Source organism: Apium graveolens, chromosome 3 (genome assembly GCF_009905375.1).
Source record: "Apium graveolens cultivar Ventura chromosome 3, ASM990537v1, whole genome shotgun sequence".
In the NCBI taxonomy this organism is placed as follows: domain Eukaryota; kingdom Viridiplantae; phylum Streptophyta; class Magnoliopsida; order Apiales; family Apiaceae; genus Apium; species Apium graveolens.
This window is the reverse complement of record NC_133649.1, coordinates 125410553-125433925: the sequence shown is the minus strand read 5'-3', so window position 1 is coordinate 125433925 and position 23373 is coordinate 125410553. Positions and strand designations below refer to the sequence as shown.

Genomic DNA, 23373 nt, shown 5'->3' with positions numbered 1-23373 from the left:
AAGGCCCAACAATTAATATGTCATTAATTGAGCTCAAAGGGCCCGCAAACCAAGGATTTATTATTAAAATTCGTAGGCCTTGTATCAGCCCAAGTTATGGTTGAGAAAATAAGTTTAAATCAGAATCACACTCTCAAAAGTGTAGCCCTCAATCCACAAAATCCTATAAGGAAATAAATCTTTACATTCTAGGACTCCAAAGACAATTCTAAATCTAAGACTTACCCATCAAGTCTCCTAACCCTAATTCAATTCAAGGCATCCCATGCCTATATAAGGGGCTTCACCCCACATATCAGAACTACATTTTTTACTTGATCCTTAGCATACAGTAAGGTTTTTGTCTTGAGTCAAAAAACACGAGAACAATCAAAATAGAATCTTAGAGCTCACGAACCCTAGTACTGTCTTCTTGAATTTTATACTTGCGTTGACTGTGCAAATGCATTATATTCGAGATATTCAGTTGAGAAGTTTTGGATATTAAAGTCGTGTTAATAAGAAAAATGCGTTCATATATAGATAAATAAAATAATTGGGTCAGGTACTATCCCGGTCAATTATATAATAATGTGAATAAATTTTTATTAATTTGAAATTGCTAATTGGTTTTTATCAAGTATTCGATTTATCGTAACTTTCAAGTCAGGGATTATTCAAGAAATAGCCTCTGGGTATATATTACCCTTCTTAGGGAATCTGGTTAAACGTGATTTAACGGGTATATTTGATTTGGCGCGGATAATAAGTTAGTTAAATAAAGGATACTACTTGTCAAAAAAGAAGAAGATGAATAATAGTATACCTGAAGTACCTAGTTTTGATTCGATGTAATAAAAAAATATACCGGATTCATGTTGTAAAATTTTGATTCATATTGATAACCATACTGCTATTTGTTTGTTGTTGTCCCTAGCCAGGGTTATCGATCATTGTTTGGGCGTTTGTTTTGGACTTGTTGGTTTGATGAAAAATGCTATGATATAATCAAAATTACCATACACAATAGTATTGCCAATTACAATTAGAAACAAACACAAAACTCTGGGAACATTAACAAAAAGATAAAATATCTGAAGATGTCAAGACAATACCTAGCATGAGCAACATAACTTTTCCTAGAATAATTTAGGTGAGATTAAGACCAAATAATTTTGTAGAAAAGTTATATTGGGCACCCTGTTGATAAGTGGACCAGGTTGAGATACAAACTTTCAAACTCAACTCAAGTACTCAAGTTCTAACACAAAAAATTATGCTCATGTGTCGGTACACAAACAAATTAAACCCCTGGATTTCTATATTATAATTAGTACCTTGAAGTTCATTGTAATTTTTATTCTTGTCAATGGGAACGATGTCTTTTGCTATGTGCATGTTTGGGTAATCAATCTGAAGATTCATTTGCGCTATATGACCATTCTCTTGTTCGCTTGCCTGTTTGGCAAATTAAGAAAATGGCGACATATCATCATTTTTGAGTTGTAAATGAAAAGTTAGAAATCCTAACTTTCATATATTCATTCTTCATTTTCTTCGATGACAGCCTGCTTCAATTTTTTCCTTATTTCCTATTTTCAAATTTGTACAAGCCTAAAAATCATGCTATGTATGAAATTTTATTTTATATTATATGATTTTTCTAAATTTAATTTAATGAAAATTTTAAACTATGAAATTTGTTCATTTAAATTTTTAAATGATGGTTCGTTATCTTTTAATATTAATTTTATTTTAACTAGTTCCAATCATATAATCTTTTTAATTCGGGTGAATAGTAAATATGACAACTTGGGTTAAGTCCGAGTGTTTTAAGAAAATCAGGTCAAATCTCGTTTACAAAATAAACTGAAACCTATTGGCGCAAATGCAGCTAAGTTAGGTAAAAAACAACCCACCACAAGCACCCAAAAGTATACAATTTTTTTTTAATCTTGTTTGTTTATTTTTATATTGATGTATTAAAAATATTATATTAAGATATTTAAAGTAAATTTTAAATTTTATTTTGGTCTTAATGAATAGTGTATATTATATAATTTTATTTTGGGGCCATTATTCTTATTTTTTTTAAAAAAATTCATATATCAAAATTATTAATTTCTGTAATTCATAATTTACATTTTAATTTTGTTAAATTTTTTTTATAAATTATAAGTTCTTATTTACCAAATACATTATCAACTTATAATTGACTTATAGGTAAAATTATCCAAACACCAAAATAACTTATAAGTTACGATGTTCATATCACTTATATGATACTTTTCAACTTAAAGTCATAAATTATATTTTTTAAGAAACCCCAAACGGGCATATGATCTCGTAAACTTGTCTTAGATTTTAGAATATTGATTGCCAACTGGGTCATAACTTCCCGTCTTTTGCACATAGTTCATGTTGGACCATGTAACCCAGAAGATGAAGCCCGGTAGGGAGGTTATTTAGTAGAAATAGGCTAAGGGCTAGCCCATTAATGTAATAGGAAAGTAGCCCCATTTGTGGTCCCATATAAAATACATATAAAATACATGTATTCTCCCTATTTTTTGAGAGGGTGGGACAATATATTAAATACAATTAAATAATTTTAAAGTAATATTAATCAAAAACCCGTGCGATATACGATTGTTTTAAATAATAGTTATTTCATTATTTTTATTCATAAATTTTATTAATAAAATTTTCTTATGTCTAAGTAAATATACTTGAATATATATTTCATTAAAATAGCTATTTACAATAATTATGCATGTGAATATAAGTAAATAAAATTTTAAAATAATTAGAACCATTAAATTAAGTTTTCAAATAAATAGGTCGATAACTTAGCCAACTAAATATGTATAAAAAATTATGAAGCTTGTCCAATTGGATATGTCATGTGTTTAAATTATAATATTTTAATTTAGAATTGTTTAAGTTACTGGTGGCATTCATTTCAATAAATTATTACACATATTATGGGCATAAAAATGCCGTAATTATTTAAGTTGTTGTTGGGATCCCATTTTAATCCCCCGTAATCAGTAATCGGAAAAGAACGGTGAAGGTATCAATTTATGACTAATAGGGGAGTAGGGGATTAATCGAAAGTATTAATCGGAGTAAAAAATCAGATTTATTTTAATATTTTAATTATATTTAACTCAAATGTGATGCCCTCAAACTCAGGGTTAGGAGTGAGGACTCACGACAGCTTTATAATAATCAAACTATGTAATAGTAACAATATAACAACCCCGAAAATCTTCAAGGATAGATATATGATAAAGTATGAGACAAGATTACAACTACAAACCAGAAAGATAAATAATATTATAACACTATTATAATTAAGATTACAATTCCGACTTGAAATTTTCAGATAACCCAATTGTATCTTAACACCAAAGATCACATCGAAAACTACCAACAATTCCTCACATCAATCTTCTACCTGATATGGCACCTGAAAACTAACGGTAAAGAAGTGACCGTTATAGACACTCTTACAAGCGGTGCTCCTAAGTCTGGTCATCCTCTTCCTTAACTGTCATGGTTAGATCACACAAAATAATATGAGCAAAAAGGCTCAACAAGTAACTTGTAAGAACAATTCTATATTATAAAAACCTGGCAGTAACTCAACTATCATAAGATTAAATATCTGGTTTAGGGTTTAATGGTTCAAGATCACAGTTCTGGAAGGATCAAATAGTCTGGTTGAATACATCTTTTATAAGTAGGTTAATGTCAAAATCCGAAAGGTTTCAGGATCACCTTTGAAAATCAACTCATAATGCATTATAAGAATAGTTCTTAAGTCACAATTATAATCTTAGCTTTTATTTTCATAAAATTACTAATATTCGATTGTATTATCCATCCTTTAAACATAATACGTGTGATCAGCCCGTACTGACCTCCATTCCGGTCATAAGGTACCTAAGGCACTATATTGGTCTTTAATATGGGACTATCCCCGCTAGCCTGTTATAAAGCTCGAGTAGCCCCGCTAGCCTCTTACACAATTATTCAATCTTTGGGAATGCAGTGAAAACCTTTATATTAGAAAAATCAATGTATTTCTAAAACTTAATTCCATTTTAAAAGAATTACCGACCTTTGAAATAATTTGGACTCTTTCAAATAAAAAATCAATCTTAGTTTCATTTCATGAGTTCAAGTAGGGTAAATGAAGGTATAAGAAAGGAACGTGAGCTAAAGAGCGATCAAAGATAAGTATATGTATTAACAATGTATATAAAATAAAGCTATTTTAAAATAGGACTGCCAAAAAAGCATAAGTATTATCAACATGGAGATCTCGGTAAGCATAGTTATTAACAATGAGAATGAAACGTCAGAAAGTATAGGGTATATTAGATATCCAAAAAGAACATGATGATCAAAGTTATATCAGATGCTTGGGTAACAGTATCAAAATAATCAACTTCCTTTATCGTTTCATAGCATAATCAACTTCCTTTATTGTATCATAGCATAATTAACTTCCTTTATCATTTCATACCATTTGTTATTGTATAAGAAAGGGCAGCGTTACTTGCCTCAAATGCTTTCCCTTTTCACACAAATCGGGTTACTGCCACCTAGAACTTTCTTTCCTAATCCGAACGTCTTCGCTTTCTGAATCTACAATACAACAATAACTCTAATTAGGGATCTTATAAACAATCGACATTTCTCTGAACGTCTAATTCTTCTACCCTATTCGCGTTAAAATAACCAATTCTTATGTATACGTAACTTTATATGACTACATTTATATTAACCAAGTATTCTTATAATATTAAGTAAACATGTATTTACCTTTTTAACTTCACATACTCACTCCTTTAATCTAAATGATATTTTAATAGACAGATGACCACATATATTTGAAACCTTACTCGTATTCATCTCACTCAAGTACACACAATCAAATAAGCATCTCATCACAATTCATATAACACCTTAAAGTACACACCACATCCCTTTTACTTTCATGAACATTTTCAATGCCACTTATTTTACGATAATCATTCTATATGATACCATGCTAATTTACTTTCCAAAATCTGCCGAAAATTTGGCAAGACCTATTTGTATCTACGTCAACCATTAATGAAACAATCAACAACTATCAAGTCATATTTCTATTTGACGATTTCAACATCATTGTCCATTATAATCTAACTCAGTACACCACACACATATTCACCTATTTTTATCCGAAATTAATCAACACTAACCAACAATTGCCATTTATAAAAAAAATCACTATTAATAACTAAAATATTTAACATCAAACAAAAAGAACCATTTTTCGATTTATTCAAATCTGAAATTTCACAACTTGACATGCAATTTCAATCTCGAACGAATAATCAGACAACGAGTCATAATACATCATATTAACTAAAATATCAGTGTATAAATCAAGAAATTTGAATTAAGATTTCTGAAATTTTTCGAACACAACATGCAATTTGAATTTCAACTAAAACGAATTTATTTTTCGTTGATTTCAAACTCAATCATCATCATTGTCCACTTCACTGGCTCAACGGAGTTCATCGCCGATGGTGGTGTCGAATGGAGGTGCCCTAAAGGGTTTCCAATCACATCCAACTTCAATTAAAGCTTAAACAAATGCACCCATTCGAATACAATCACTAATAAACAATTATTCAACAAAATCAAACAAGAATTCGGATTTCGGACCAAAAACCCCAAAATGGGTTTAAAAAAATCACAACCAAACACACATACAAGCATGGACGAGTAAAGAGGGAGTAAAACCGAGCTCATAATTGGTTTCGAATAAAAAATCGGGCAACAAATGGGCTAGATATGGTAGAGAGAAGTTACCAAAAGGGGCGGGGGCAGAGAGAGAGAGAGAGAGATGAAAGCTCAAGAACAGCGGGGAGGTAGAAGAAAAGGGGATGTGGCTTTTAAGGGGATATAAGGCAGGGACATAATGGTAATTCACCATTTAATTTTCTGATTTTTACTTTGCAATTTCTTTTATGCAAAATACCTAAAAATGAATTTAATATTGTAAAACTGTTTTGTAAAAGCTGAAATTGATATAAAGTTTAATTTTAAAATATAGAATACGAAATTAGCTCTCTCTCCCATATTTTAGAAATAATTTTTGAGCGAACGGTTTAATTTCTACAAATTTAAAAGATTATACACGATAATAGAAATAACTCTTATAAAATTATTTTAAAATACCAAAACATTAAAATAAATCCTAATCTTATTTTTAAAAAGTCTTTAGAGCTATTCCAAACTAATACGATACATTTTATGAATTAAATATACTCTGATGATATTATAAAAATTTTAAAATTTAATTAAACTTTATCTTTCAAACAATAAATCATTTAAAAATATTTAAACATTCAATAATCACAAATTTAATCAAGTTACGTTTAAATAACATATAATCACATATCCCACTCAATTAAATCTCATATCCGCAACTTTTTTATTTAATATTTATTTATAACCCTCTTTCGATATTTACTAATCGCATAAATCAAATAATTCAATAACGATACAACTTTACATATTCTTGTTCAAATAATCACAGAGGCACTTAAAACTCTTCGCATCACATATTTTCCACATCATCAATTTAATTCTCTTTTTGTATAATAATACCAAATATACTTTATGTATAAACATCTTTTACGGGTCACGTCTCAACTGACAACCCGAATGACATTCTGATTATATCTTCAGTCACATATCATATCTTAAGTCTTATATTGACTCGTCAAACTGGAATAATTTATTTTTAAATATTCCTTTACTAATTCACATAATTTGCACATAAACCACATGATTTATATTTTATTCACATAATATAATTCGTGAAAATCCTGGTTGTTATATTCTTCCCCCTTACTTAAGTAAACAAATAGGGATACTTTTCAAGCATTTCACTTTCACGTTCCCGAGTCGATTCTTTAACCCTAGGATTTCTCCACAAAACTTATAACACCCCCATATCTGGGGTCAGGAATCCGGGTTGTCACGGTTTTTCTTTTCATTAATATCACTTAACTTAAATTAAAATAAATAACTGCATGTTGTGACCTCACAATAATACACTTTCCACAATACGTAATAGACTCAGAGATGAAATTGAAATAGGTAACAGTCATTGAATCCACAATTTAAAAGTTATTACAACCCAAAATGATTACATAATAAGTTTACCGTTCTTTTCTATTATCCAACACAAGTTATAATTATATATAATTTGATTCCCAAAAGATAAATGCCTAAACTATAGATAGATCTACCACTGCAGCAATGGCGGCTAAGATATCAGCCAATAGACGCATGACGCTTCCCACGCTCTTGCGTTAGGTTTGCTTGAGCCTGGTCATCCTTCCTAACTGTTGTTGTGTGATGAAAAAATGAAGCAAGAACATATAGTGTTTATTAGCAAAGTATCTTACTAGATAACTTTCTGAAGTTCTATCATGTAAGATGATCATATACTATATATGTGTTTAAAAGATGAAGTTACAAGTTAAGAATTGTATAACGACCATCTTTGAAATATAAAAAGGAAATGAAGTTACGAAATACTTGATTATGTTCATATGTATATATATGTGTATATATACATCTCTTTCATACATTCCTTGAAAACCTCTGTTATGAAAAGTATAAACAGAGTTATAATACCCAATTATTTTGGAAGGAAAAAAGCTTTGGCATAAACCCGATACCTTGCTGATCACGCAAAGATATCAATCAAGTCACCTTTTCTACTAGTAGATGGATGAATTCCTCACTGGTCATCACCCTGGTCGCATTAGGACCTTAACCTAGACCGTCTTCCAGCCTCTTACGCATTGATGGACTGCCACTCAGTCGCTTACACTTTGATGAACTCCCCTGAGCATGTTTAGGCCGACGCATTTTGATGGACTTACTTTCAGAATGTTGGGCAAGTAATCAAAAACTTCTTTAATCTAGCAACCTTGTTGCGAATATAAAAACATAACATGGAGCCGAATCCTCGGGTTTTTGAGCGAGTAATTAAAACCCCTTCGAAAGGGAGATCTTAAATTTAAAAACGAGTTTTTGGATCCGGTCTAAATTTTAAAATTATTTTGAAGACTCGAAAATATTTTTGAAAACGTTTGAAGTACGGATGATAAAATAAATCAGTTCCAAAATATTAGAAAAATATCTAAAAATTATTCTTTAAATAATATTCCAATAAAGAATAGCTTTTACAAAAATAAATAAAGTAAAAGTTTTGAAACTAATACTTGAAATGAATAGTAATTAACAAAAGATACACTTATTTGAAAGTAAAATCTTTATTTGAAAAATGAAAAATAATGTTTTATTATTATTCAAAACTATCGAATAAACCTTATTCGATTAATAGTTATAGAATGCTATATATATATATATATATATATATATATATATATATATACCCGGGGACATCGTTTCTCGGTTTAGGAAAAATATTCAACTTTGAGTCCCCAATACTAAGGGTATACGCAAATAATCCCTATCTCTAGCATAAGTATTATGCAACTTATACACAATTGTGTTGACAATGAAATAACAAGATTTCAAAACAGGCATGAATATATATATATATATCATATTGACATGCTTCCCAACATATATATGCAACAATATATCACAAGATAATGCATATATATATCATCACAACAACACTTATACAGGTAGAAAACTTGCATGAGCAACCTGGGGTGGAAATAGGCCTGGTGTGATTTCGGTAACCTATAAACAGTATTTAATCCGGAATTATTTCACGGTCTCTTAAGAAAGTAGACTTTATCCATTTAGACCCTAACGCTCGCTTCTACGCTTAAGGATTTACATTAATCGCTCGCGTACCCTCGGCTCCACCATTTTTATAAAAATAACCGTTACACGTTTTAAGGAGACTCTTTCGCGAGTACTTTTCCAACTGCCTAATACACCTTACATAAATTTTTCGTATTCCAATTAGTCTTTTAAAGGCCTTAAACAAGGTCAAAAAGTTATGCGAGGGTAGGGGTTCGTTCGTGAAACGCCGTTACTTGAAACGGTGGTTTTCCAAACCCGTAAATCGGATCTAAGAGAACCACATATCAAAACGAAGCTTACGACATGATCTAGCTAAAAATGGAAATGCTGAAGTTTTTACAGTGAGTTTTCAGTTCCGAATGTTAAGCAAAAATAATTTAAAAGAAAATGGGCATTACGATGGCTATGTTCATGCGATTTCAAAATTTTACTATACTAAATGCATACCAAATCATCAAAAATCACCAACACACCAAGACTTCACTTAATCAATACTAACTCAGTCAAAACTTCTCAAGATCATCAACTTATTCCAAGCATTATCATAGATCAATCATCAATAACCTCACTTAAACAATCATACTAACTAAATATGTGACGGCCTCAACCCCGGGGCCAAGAGTTAACGTCATCAACAACAATAATAACAATCATAATTCAATCTAAATCATAAATAACACATAACTACGACCCCTTTACCAAGACCTTTTCCAGGTTTAAGTATGATTTAGGTTACAATTAACACAAACCAACTTACGACAATCGTCCTGACGTAGCTAACTTAAAACAGCAACTCAACAGACCACCCTTGGTCCAACACAACCATCTCAGTGGAGTCCGACACGAAGGGAACTGGAACTCTACCCGACGATCACAGAAGAATCTCCTACGCATCTGCAATACATAAAAATATTCTGCAAAGGTAAGCAATTTCTTGCTCAGCAGCACCACTATATGAATAACAAGAAAATTAGTTTATGATAAAGCAATGATAGGAACAGAGATTATAGCTCGCTTGCAAAATATGTAAAATAATTCATAAACTGGATACCAAACTAGCATGCTCTGTAAAACAATAACATCAGTAGTGTGCTGTGCATAAATACCAGAGAATAATTCTAGCATGCCATTTTCATTTCCAAATCCGCGATATCAACTACTCATGCCCTTACGGGAATCACAAATCCAAATCAGATACGTAGGGGATATGTGAAGACAGCTGATCAGGCTATCAACACCAGATGGCTCCAACTGCCATCCCATTTACCTGTTCCGGACCTTAGAGACTAGCTAGGTCTCTGACCTGCTGGACTAATCGGTTATACAGTACGCGCAACCGAATTAGCCTCTTACGCCACCTCAATAGGCCTACTCTGGCCCCAACATATCCCATATCTGATCGTTTTATCCAGTTTTCAAAACACTTTTACCTATCTCTTATTAAAATCAATTCTGTCACAGCACACTATTCAAATCCTCTTTTCATTTTAATCACGTTTAGAGATAGGTGTTTTCAGAAGTTACTTTTCCCCAAAACATAATTTTAAACAACATTTTCAAGTACAGGGGATACATAACTTAAAATGTTTCTGTTCCATTACGAGAATAAAACATTTAGCTATTCATACGTACTGAACCATAAAAGAATGGCCAGGGGTACTTGCCTTGCAAAGCTTACGACTATCTCTGATTGACCTTGAACTAACTTGGACACTCGGCTTTATCGCCTTACTATCAGACTATCCTGAATCCGACTTCAATGTTCAGGTCCTTCGCTTGGAACCTCGACACGCTTGTCGACTGATCACTAGGTTATCTTTAGTTCGACTTCACTTCTGGAGTCCTTCAACTAGAACCTACAGAGCCGAAATACCCTACGTTAGACGTCTTGGTATGCTTGACATATCCTCGCTAACAACCTACCCATTCGATATCAAATCCCGACTCGTAATTACACATATTATAATAACACATACCACAATTATGGTTATTGGGTTTTGGAAAAATATTCACCATAACATACAATCAGGTTCTGCATAAAATATATATATATACTTATATATACTCGCTCGACGTTCCGATAATTACAAGGTATCTCCCGAATTTTCGAATTTAATTTCCAAAAATTCGGGCAGCACCTCCTCTGTTTATTGACCTAACCGTCGAACAACTCGACGTCAATACACAACAATCACAATAATCCAGAATCACAACCAAGCAATCAATCCAGTTATGCCTTTCAATCATCGATACAACCGTTACATTTTAAATAAATATTTTCATTCCGAAAATAACTTTACAAATTAAGTTTATTTATTTTATAAAGATAGGACTCAGATCAAAATCATCACTGTCCACCGTCGACGGCGGCGAAATTCTCGGGGCACCCGATAGTTTGGATTCCAACCCAAAATTTCACCAATATTCGAAATATTTTTCGCTCAAAATATTCATATCACGAATATTATTCAAAATTAATTTCCTGCAACAAAACCCAAAAAATCAGTTCACAGTACGCACAACATATTGCAAGCCAACAGAACCAACACACGGCGCATGACACACAAACCACCTCCTCCACCGGAAAACGGGGAGGGCGGCGATGGAGAAACTGAAAACGCAACACAGCAGCAGATACACGAGTACATACCTATACATACACGTGAATACAACCCTGCAGACCAGGCCACCACCACCCCACCCGAAAACCGAGGAAGGGCGGCATTACCTGGCCACAACCGAATTACAATATACATACACACAAGATTTTATATGCATGTATAGATAATTCGAATAATCAACCGAAACCAGGACAATAATTGAACATGAATGGCCGAAAAAACAGCGGTGAGCTCGTCGGAGCAGAGAACAGATAGGGGGTAAGCACAGTTGTGTTTATCTCCCTCTTTACTATATTTTTTTTAAAAAAGAATTGTGAACTATAAACATTTCCTCTGCTGCCACACAATTGCAAACTGATACGTGTCCCCACTTTTTATAAAAACTTGACACGTGTCCTGATATTCCCGTAAACTGAAATCTGATTCGTTTCTCTTGACTTAACGAACCAAGTTGTACATAAAATAAACCCAGAATTTTTCAAAATAATTTTAATATTTCTTAAAAATCCCGAAACTAATAAAATAAAATTTTCAAAATTTTTTAAAGCATTCTTGAAACACACAACATACCCGCAATTCGATATTAAGGGACCGAAGTGCACATAAAACAATTTCAGAAAATTACGAGAATAGTTTTAAAATGTTACAAATATCCCGAAGTTTATAAAAACATAAATTTCGTAATTTTAAAATAATTTCTGAAATGTAAATTATACCCGCTTTTAACAATTAAACGAAACGACGCGCGGGTGAGATTAATCCCGAAAATTCCCAAAATAATTTTAAAATTCTCGGAATATTCCAAACTTAAATAATTATGAGTTTTATAATTTTTGAAAGATTCTGGAATTAATTAAATACATATTTTTTTATAATTAAATGCAATCAGAAAATCATACAGGACTAAATAATTAATAAAATATTGATTTCTAAATTTTATAAAATCCCAAAAATAATTATTGAAGTTATAAAGTCAAACAAACAATTTTAGAGACAATTCACATATTTACACAAATAAACTTGTATTACATCCACTTTTAAAAGCGAAAACAATTCAATACAAGTCCATAATTAATTATACGAACCACCCTGGATACCATAATTCACACACATAGATAAAAGTAAAACAAGATATAGCTGATAGAAGCTATACACATATATTATTCATTCAATAATTCCATAATTACACTTTAATTAAATATAAAAGTATACGAGTCGTTATATCCTTCCCCCTTAAAAAAGATTTTGTCCTCAGAATCTGACTTAACTAAATAAGTGAGGATATTTGTCAAGCAATCTTGACTCTAACTTCCAGGTAAACTCTTCGACTCAAGGATTTATTCAAGGCATACTTACTATAGACGTAAATTCATTACTAAGGACTCGCTCTTAACGATCTAGGATTTGGATCGATTATTTCGCGCAAAACAAATTTGGATGAGAGCCCATTGGCTCATAATCAACGATTTGGTTCGAATCAGATACATATCACCTTAGTATTAATACGCTAAACACATTATATATATATACATATTGCAACTGTGGTGATAACACCAACTCATAGACACCTTTACCTATTTTTCGTTATACCTCGAAAGGTTTAATGCATTTAGGACTCTACTTGTTCCTTCTATTCAAACTTAACCAATCTCTTTCAAGGTAAAACTTTTACCTATACCACGATCCTTATTCTATATATTCGTATTACTTCGATGCAAATCTGCTTTCTCTCTTTGTATATCCCGAGTTGTTTCAACTCTTTCCCGAGTACACCACCACACTCTTGATGTACTAAATTAATTCAGGACTTAACAATATCTCTACACCCACTTTTCTCAATAGAGGGAGGACTCACGCTTATGTCCACACAACACTTCGCAAAGCAGCATTCTCTTACTAACATGATAACTATTATAATAGAAAACTCGATCTATGGTAGGTGATTACCGTGATTCCCTTTTTAAACCCATCACATATACTCTCCACATATCTTATATTCTCCGAATCACCTTCTCACTTTGACCCTTCATCTAAGGATGATAAGCAGTACTCATTTTCAACTTAGTTCCAAACATTCGAACAACTCTTACTTATTCTCATCCGTCAAGGTTAGAAAGTAATCTCATATATTCACTTCTTATCACCTTTAGGTATTCGAACTCCAACTCTTACTCTTTCTAATTCTTCTATTAATTCCTCAATAGTCTTAATCATATTCATTTTTTCTCTTCTATTCAACACATTGATCCCTAAATGGACTTTGCTTGGTTGGTAGTTACTCAAACAACCGGGCTCCTGACCAGAACTTCATACTTTTAAGGTTTATCATACAATTGCTACTGTTCAACCCTTCGCGACATTTCTCTAGGTTTTCAACTTGGCCTTCCTTAGCCCTTAGATGGGAGAAGATGTTATCAATAAATACGATTATACTATCCAAGTACTCCCAATACCCCATAATCCTGAATTCCTTATAGACGACTGATACACTCGTTACTCCACATATTATCACCAAAAATTACTGCGCTCATAACTCATTCTAATTGCAATCTTTGATATGTCCTCAAACTGGATTTTTAAGTCAATCCTGTAGAAATCACACACTCCTTGAATTAGGTTACCTAAATAATCAATTCTTTATAGAGGTTACTTATTCTTATTCATCATTTTGTTGAAATCCCAATAATCATTACACAATCTCATAATTTCATTCCTCTTTTTCTACAGCATCATTGGTATGCTCACTTTCCTCCTTCTCTTAACTTTTACAATTACCAACTAATTATTTCGTTCCACTTGCCTCCAAACACTCCAGGGCATTTATTTATTACTCAAACTTTTCAACTTCTGATAATCAGCACATAATCTTAATATATCCATTCTTCTTTCCTATAAACCACATTGGTACACAACACAGAATACACCTTGTCTCATTATTCTTTCATTTCCCAATTCTAAAGTTTCCTTAACTAATTACTTGATTCCTACTGGTTCATAAGATCCGGAGCTTCTGACATCAGCCCGACTCAACAGTAACCACTGAGAAATTATCTCTTATATTCCGAGGTAACCCTGATAAGTCATTCGATAAAACCTTTGGGATCACATTTGTTGTATGGATTTTCAACTTATGTACTTTCTTATTATTATCTTTTATATGCGCTAGTCATGCCTTAAATTGCTTCTGTACACTTTGTACTTCGCTCCTTCTGAAACCACTCCTTGTCACAATACAGGACAACCAACTCAATCCTAAAATCACATCAAACCCCTCTAGCTCGGAGGGTGTCAGATCAACTGCAACTACGTCCAACTTCTAAATGCTTGATTTCTTAGTTCTTTTAAAAGTTCTATCTCTAGCTGAGCTGGATGTTGGCCCTTGGGATGTAGTACCTTGAATACCCGTTCCACAACTCCTTGATTTCCTGGATTACATTCTGATGCATAATGACCCTTATGTCTACGCCTGAAACATCGCACATTCTTCATACGGTATTTATATCGTATACTCAGGAAAAGTAATTTAGCTCCATTATATATAAAATGGAAACTTGAGTTGAGTTATATAAGCTACAGATAGAATATGAGGTCAGCGAGAGGTTATTAAGTAGCGAGGGATGGTGCGAGTAAAAGTTTATGAAAAGTTGTACGGTTGAAAGATCAACCTGAGAAAATGGAAGTGAGATACTTGAATATATTATTATCTGATCCTTAGTATGATTCTGAGGACATAATCCTTTTAAGGGGGGAAGGATGTAATATCCGGGATATCGCGTGTAATTATTTTTATCAATAAATAATTTTTAAATGTTTATTATATGATTTCTAGTGACTTATTTGATGATTGGTGTGAATATCTGAATGCTTATATGTGATATAGTATAAGTTTGCTAATTTTATTATGACCATAATAAAATATAGATAATTACGGTATTTTCCTGCTAATTTTTGGGTTGTTAAATGATTTTATATTGATTTATGAAATTATTAATTATTTTCTGAATAATTACAAAATTATTTTATAAGCCGGGAATCGTCCGACTTCAACCGTTTTTACGTTATTACAACCCGAAACTCTTCTGAAGACTCTTTTCTAACCTAATCTGGTAATTCCGGACATTTTCCATGTTTTCACTTTTTCGATCCGGATTACTATTTGACCCGTGTGCGGCCCGACGCAAGATTTTCGATATGATAATCATTTCGGTGAACCAACAAAACCTGTATTTTCGAAAGACGAGATATTATTATATTATTTCTTATAGAGTATTTTATAAAAAGTCCGGTTGCGATAATTATCCAAAATTGATATCAAATCGGATCTTTATTGCAGTTACTTAGCGGCTAAGCAACTAATTTAACGATCCAAAACGATCCAGAATGAACCAATATTCCGTAAATATAAATAGCATATTTATTATTTCATTTTATTTGTTTATTTTATTTACAACCAGTAAAAATATAGTAATTACAGAGAAAACCCTAAAAACCGATACGTTCTTGAAAATCAAACGCACGAACAAAGGCGTTATCGAACTCCGATTCGGGCGTGTAATATATCAAAACGAAGCTCTGGAAATCATCTTATTGAATCAACCATCTGTTTTTGCCCAGAAATTAAGGTATTTTCCTGATTTAATTATTTTAATTCGAATTATTTGATAATTAAAATATGAATTTTTGTTCTTGATGTTGTTTGTATGATTTGATGCCATAATCATGTAGATAATATTTTTCTGGTCAATATGGTATATGATATATTGAATTTTGAGCTCTGCATCATGGTGAAATTGAGGTTTGATTTTATGAAAATTCGAATTAGGGTTTATAGGAGTTCTTGAAGTTTTTTTAATTAAAAATCGGGGTTTTGATTTTTACGAATTCTGGGTAGATTTCAAGTACACCAAAAGTGAGATCTTGTTATGAGCAACTGAACCATGTAAAGAAACTTGAGTTTGGGCGCCAGAATCAGATGGCCGGAAAACCTTCGAACTCGCCTGCGTTAATGGCGAGTTCGTTGGGGAATTTAATCTAGGGGTTATAAACGCTAAATAAACTCGTCCCTAGGTTGCTGGAATTAATTCGAATGATTACCCTCAAGAAACCTGATCAAGTAGTGTGGAAATCAGCCGATTAAGGATCACCGGAAAACTTCCCCGACCACCGGATTCTGCAATTGGCAGGATGTTCTTCAGCAATCGGGCAACCCGTTCGGGTCGACTCTGACCCGGGGTTTAACCCCGTGTTGATCTGTAAAAACCCAAATCAATTACTGAACACATGTTTTTGATTTTTTTTTAAAAAAATAAATCAAAAATCTAATTAATTTTATAGTTAGATTTAATTATTTGGAATTGATTTAAAAATTTCAAAAAATAGTTTCGAGCTTTAAAATATTATTTTAAATTATTTTCAAGACTCGTTAATTATTATAAAATTATTTTAAAGCCAAATTCGGGTGTTCAAACTCTATTATTTAATTATAAAATGATTCGGAGTCCAATTTAATTCCGAAAAATGTTCAAAAATTCGTAATAAATACCTGGAAAATCTTTTTGACCCCAAATCTTTTTTGAAAAATTATTTTGATCGAATACCTTACGTGTTATGTGCTACGTGTTCACTGATTGATGCGTTATATGCCTATGTGGTTATGGTTTGACTGTTTTAGTCATAACTTTTAATCCGTAAATCGGATTTGGGTGAAACGAAGGGTAGATAAAAGCTTATGACGTCTATGTGACGATTAGAATAATACGAGTATGAATAATTAATAGATACTTGTGATGCCTAGCAGAGTCAGCAAGGCATAGAAAAGGAAATCAGTGATCCATAAATAGAATCAAAGCGTAGAAAAAGAAGGAAAGTGATTGATAAATAGAAGCCAAGCATAAAAAGAGAAGAAAAGTGGTTGATGAATAAAACTGTTAGACGAGTACAAGTAAAATGGAAGTCGTCGGTGATAAGGCAAGTACTTCTGAACTTTTCTTTAAGATATATTGCAAATATTTTCAAACTGTTTTCATAACATGTCGCTATTATTCAAAATAATTCTTGTTTTATATTGCAAGTGCTTTAAACTATTTAACCTTGAAACCTGATTCGTCTTGATCTTGAGCCTTAAGCCTTGTTCTTCATAAACCATTGATTGTTGAATTCAGATACTATCCAAACACATGCGATACTACTCCACAAATACATACCTACCACATACTGATTTCTGATATTGAATTGCTGGATATACCAATCTTTATCCCTTAGTTTAACAGAAGACCAATCCTTGGAACCCTTGAACCCCTGGTCTTCTGATTTCTGATTCTTTTCTTGATTGAAAGCCAAACTTTTTGAATCTCTTGTTATACCTTCATGGTGTTATGAATCACCCTATGCTTTAATATAAATGTTGTTTATGTTTCAGCTTATTGATTCACATTGGTTATCATATTTAATGGTTTTAGAATTGGATGGTTTTATAAATGTGGACCAGATTCGTGGTTAGACCAGATTCGTGGTCATAATAGGCCAATACGTGCCTTGGATCCAGTATATAGAGCAAAGCTGAGAGCCTTGATCGGGGTTAGTGCGTGACTGATCAGCAGCCTAACCTTGGTTTTTAAAATGAAAAGTGAATATCCAATTCTAATCATTGCTTATTCAGAAACTTGATTCTTCTGAATCATTTCAATCGGTAATTGTATAACCTCAATTGCTGCTATTATTACTTGCTGAGCTAGTAAGCTCACTCTTGCAAAAATTTTTATGTTTCCAACAGTTGAAGAAGAAAGTGATGGTAACAAGGATTCCCTGTCCAGTGTGCGATCTAGGATTTCCGTTTAAGTTGGATTGAGCTAGCAGGAGCTTTATATTATAAATGAGTGGTGTAATATTGTAAGTACGATATCATTAACAATTGTAAGTTGAACTAGTTGGGTTTTGGTATAATATAATAAAAGTTAAGGTTGTGGTTTATTTTCATACTTTAACCTGTTGTGATTCGTGGTTGTGTACAGAAGGGTCAATGCATATAATACTTTATATACGGGTTTAAATATTGTGGTGTGTGTTGTGAGCCCCAAACTTCTGACCCGGGTTTGGAGGGCGTCACAAAATTTCTAAGTCAGGTCTCTGTGGCGACACAGTCTGTGGCGACACAGAGTACAAGACTTAGAAATTTTTTAAGTCAGGTCTCTGTGGTGACACAGTCTGTGGTGACACAAAGTACTGGACTTTAGAGAATTTCTAAGTCACAATCCTTTGCTACTGATTTATTTTAAACATCTTTTAAATATTGAGTTATTAAAAAGAATGTTAAAATAATAAATCATAATTCTTTTTCACTACTTCTACAAATATTATCATTAAATTGATAACATTATATTTTTGTGAAAAATGATTATGCTGCAATATATTTAATTTTAATTTCAATGAACCCCGTTAAATATTAATTATCTAAAGTCCACTGAGATCAAATTAAATAGATTTATCAATATGAATGTGCTCAGCCATATATATATATATTGTATGTAAGCACAAAAATGGTTAATTTACGAGAAATAATTAATGGCATGTAAATTCAGATGTCCTTAATATATAGAATTTAAACTACAAGTGAAATTAACCAGACCAAATTGCAGTTAATGACTTCTAAAATTAATTAGAGATATTTAACATCCCAAGTTTACTAACCAACTTAGAGAAAGTGTTTTCATCAAGTGGTTTGGTGAAGATGTCTGCAATTTGATCTTTTGTGGGTACAAAGTGTAACTCCACAGTGCCATTTGTGACATGCTCTCTGATAAAGTGATACCTGATATTAATGTGCTTTGTCCTTGAGTGCTGAACTGGATTGTTTGAGATTGCTATTGCACTTGTATTGTCACAGAATATTGGAATCTTTGACACCAATAGACCATAATCCCGGAGTTGGTTCCTCATCCACAAGATTTGAGCACAACAGCTTCCAGAAACTATGTATTCAGCTTCAATAGTTGATGTGGATACCGAGTGCTGCTTCTTGCTATGCCAAGATACCAATCTTCTTCCAAGAAATTAACAGCTTCCTGATGTACTTTTCCGGTCAATCTTACAACCTGCAAAATCTGAATCTGTATAGCCAACTAGGTCAAAACCTGTGCCTTTAGGGTACCAAATTCCAAGATTTGGAGTTCCCTTAAGGTACCTAAATATTCTTTTAACAACTATTAGATGAGATTCTTTTGGTTCAGCTTGAAATCTAGCACATAAGCATGTTGCAAACATGATATCTGGTCTACTTGCTGCGAGATAAAGTAATGAGCCTATCATACCTCTGCAGCTTATGATGTCAACTTTCTTACCAGTTTTGTCCTAATCAAGCTTAGAGGCTGTTGACATGGGAGTTTTTGCTGGAGCTGAATCTTCCAGATTATACTTCTTAAGAAGTTCTCTGATGTACTTGGATTGACAAATGAATATACCATCTTTCCTTTGACTCACTTGTAATCCAAGAAAGTAGTTCAACTCTCCCATCATACTCATCTCGTACTTACTCTGCATTAGCTTAGAGAATCTCTTGCAAAGATCATCATTAGTAGAACCAAATATAATATCGTCAACATCTACTTGAACTAATATCATATCAGATTTATGCACTTTATGAAATAGAGTTTTATCTATGACACCTCTAGTAAAACCATTTTCAAGTAAAAACTCAGAGAGAGTGTCATACCATGTCCTCGGAGCTTGTTTAAGACCGTAGAGAGCTTTGAATAGAAAGTATACAAAATCAGCCAGATTAGGATTTTCAAAACCAGGTGGTTGTTCCATATACACTTCTTCTTCTAGCTCTCCATTCAGGAATGCACTCTTCACGTCCATTTGACAAACTTTGAAATCTGAATGTGCTGCGAATGCCAGAAACATCCTGATTGCCTCAAGTCTAGCTACTGGTGCATAGGTTTCATCATATTCAATACCCTCTTCTTGAGAGTCACCTTTAGCTACCAGTCTAGCTTTGTTTCTCGTTACAATGCCATCTTCATCTAGCTTATTCCTGAATACCCATTTAGTGCCTATCACTGACTTTTTCTTTGGTCGGGGTACCAGCTTCCATACTTTCTGCCTCTCAAACTGATTGAGTTCTTCTTGCATTGCAATAACCTAATCTGGATCTTCCAGTGCCTCATCCACTTTCTTAGGTTCCATTTCTAAAAGAAACCCTGAGAAGTGGCATACATTCTGAGTGGCATGTCTAGTTCTTACTCCTATGTCAGGATCACCAATAATCAATTCAAAGGGATGGTCTCTGTTCCAAACCCTTTGACGAGGCAGATAAGATCTTGATATTTCCCCTTATTCAGACTGATGTTGAGTGTGAACTGTAGATCCTCTTTCTGCTCCCCCTGAGTTGCTGTCACCATGACTGGATGATTCTGATCTGTTTGTAGTGGTTCTTGATGGAGTTCCTGAATGATTATCATGATCAGTATTTCCACCAGTATCACCACTTGATCCTGAATCAGCTACATGCACAATTCTAGCAATCTCAGGTTCTATTATATACATAGGATCATCTGTTAGATTCTCAAATTCCAGAGATTCATAATCCTCTTCTCTTTGCAGGCTTGCCAACTTGGTGTCTTCGAATGTTACATTAAGTCCCTGTAAGCTTTAGATTCCAGAGAGTAACCAAGAAATATGCCTTCTTCTGCTTTTGCATCAAACTTTCCTAGATGTTCAATTCCTTCCTTTAGCACAAAGCATTTAGTACCAAACACATGAAAGTATATCACTGTTGGTTTCTTGTCAGCCATAATCTCATAAGGAGTCTTGTCATGATCTTTGTTAATCAGGGTACAATTTTGAGTGCAACACGCTGTGTTGACAGCTTCAGCCCAGAAGTAGGTGGGAAGTCTTGATTCACTTAGCATGGTCCTTGCTACTTCAACCATGGTATGATTCTTCCTTTATACTACCCCGTTTTGCTGTGGAGTCCTTGGGGCTGAATACTGTCTCAAAATACCTTTCTCCGTACAAAATTCATTTAGAAATGCATTTTTGAATTCTGTCCCATTATCTGATCTGATCTTTCTAACAGGTTATTTCGCTTCTATCTCAATCTTCTTTATACGATCCACTATCAACTGAGGTGCTTCATCCTTGGTTTGTAAAAACAACCCTCATGTGTACTTGGAGAAATCATCGACCATTACTAAAGCATATCTTTTCCTTGATAGTGACAATACATTCACTGGACCAAATAAATCCATGTGAATCAACTGAAGAGGTTCAGTTATACTTGTCATTTCCTTGCTTCTGTGTGACGCTTTATTTGATTTCCCTTTTTCACATGCTTCACAGAGTCCTTCTTGACAGAATTCTATCTGTGGTAGCCCTCTCACTAGTTCTCTCTTGATTAGAGAGTTCATTGTTTTGAAGTTCAAGTGGAGAGCTTCTTGTGCCATAGCCAACTTAGTTCTGATGAAGCTTTGCTGTAGAAACATCTGCTTACTCCATCATAGGTAGACTTCAAGGCAGCTACGTACAGATTACCTTTCCTTACTCCCTGTAAAGCAAGCTTCTCATCTTTCCTGTGAGAGATCAAACATCTTTCTGTTCTGAAATCAACATTGTATCCTCTGTCACAAAATTGACTTATGCTCAGAAGATTATGCTTTAATCCTTGTACAAGAGAGATATTCTCAATGATGACATTGCCAATTATCAAATTGCCATATCCCTTAGTAAATCATTTGTTGTCATCTCCAAAGGTAACTATAGGGCCAGCTTTCTCAATCACACCTGTGAGCAGGGACTTTTCTCCTGTCATGTGCCTAGAACACCCACTGTCAAGTATCCACATGATCTTCTCTTTCCTTACCTTACCCTGCAAACACAGATAAATTAAGAAGACTTTGGTACCCAAGCTTTCTTGAATCCTGAAGGTTTAGGAGTAGAAATATAATTAATAATCGAACCCTTAACAGGCTTAGCTTTCATTTTGGCTGGCTCCTTCTCAGTGTTAGTCTCAACAGAGTTGTCAGACTTAGAAATAGGAGTCTCAGTCTTGTCTTGTGTGTGCTTATTACTCATGCTTGTCTTAGTGTTGATGCAAGTGCTAGCAGTTGCATGAAAAGCTTTAAAATAATCAGACATGGTAACAAAAGCACATGGCATACATCCAACTATACCACAGGGTTCATGAAAACTAGGCATGTAAGGCATGGCAGGCATAATGGAAGTTGCAATAGATTCTACTTTACCTTTAGTGCATGCATGTGTAAGATGTGCAACATAATTGCAATTATTACAAAGCTTCTTAGATGCAGATGAAGACGATACAAAATCAGATTTCTTATTAACACCTACCTTACCATTCATGTTCTTCTTAGTCTTAACCTTAGCACTTACACCAGTCTTAAAGTTGACTATAGGTTCTGGTTTCTTCAGCATTTCAGGTTCTTTTCTATCCACCTTAGTACCTAGCTCAGCTATAGATTTAGCATTCATAGCTGGAACCTTAGGGGTCTTAGGGGATTCCTCTACCTTCTCTCTATCTTCAGCAATCAATTCCTCATTGATCAACAAACTTACTTCATCGAAAGGTTCTGAAACAGACTCAGTGAATATCGGAGATACAACATCCTTAATAACATATGGAACCTTTTCTGAGACAAACATGTTTATCTCTGATGTGCCACTATATTTCTTATTATTCAGCTTAGAATAGTCAAGTCCTATTAAAGTCTTAGATTTAAATCTTTGACTATCTATTATCTCCTTCTGAGTCAGAGCTGCATTCTTAAACTGCCTGTAACTTCTTTTCTAAATCAGCAATTTGGGTTATAAGAATGGCCTCTATGTCTGCATTGCACTTAACCTTATTCTCTAGATACTCATTTTTTTGCTTAAGGTCTTCTAGTCCAACTAC

General features: G+C 33.3%; 1 long non-coding RNA gene across 1 annotated transcript; it reads right to left on the bottom strand.

Moving 5' to 3' along the window:
- Nucleotides 1-3354: 3354 nt before the first annotated feature.
- LOC141710877 (uncharacterized) lies at nt 3355-5901 on the bottom strand. Its single transcript, XR_012571108.1, has 3 exons — nt 5854-5901; nt 4551-4635; nt 3355-3532 (listed from the first exon to the last, which is right to left on the bottom strand). It is a non-coding gene; the product is annotated as an uncharacterized LOC141710877 (long non-coding RNA).
- Nucleotides 5902-23373: the final 17472 nt, after the last annotated feature.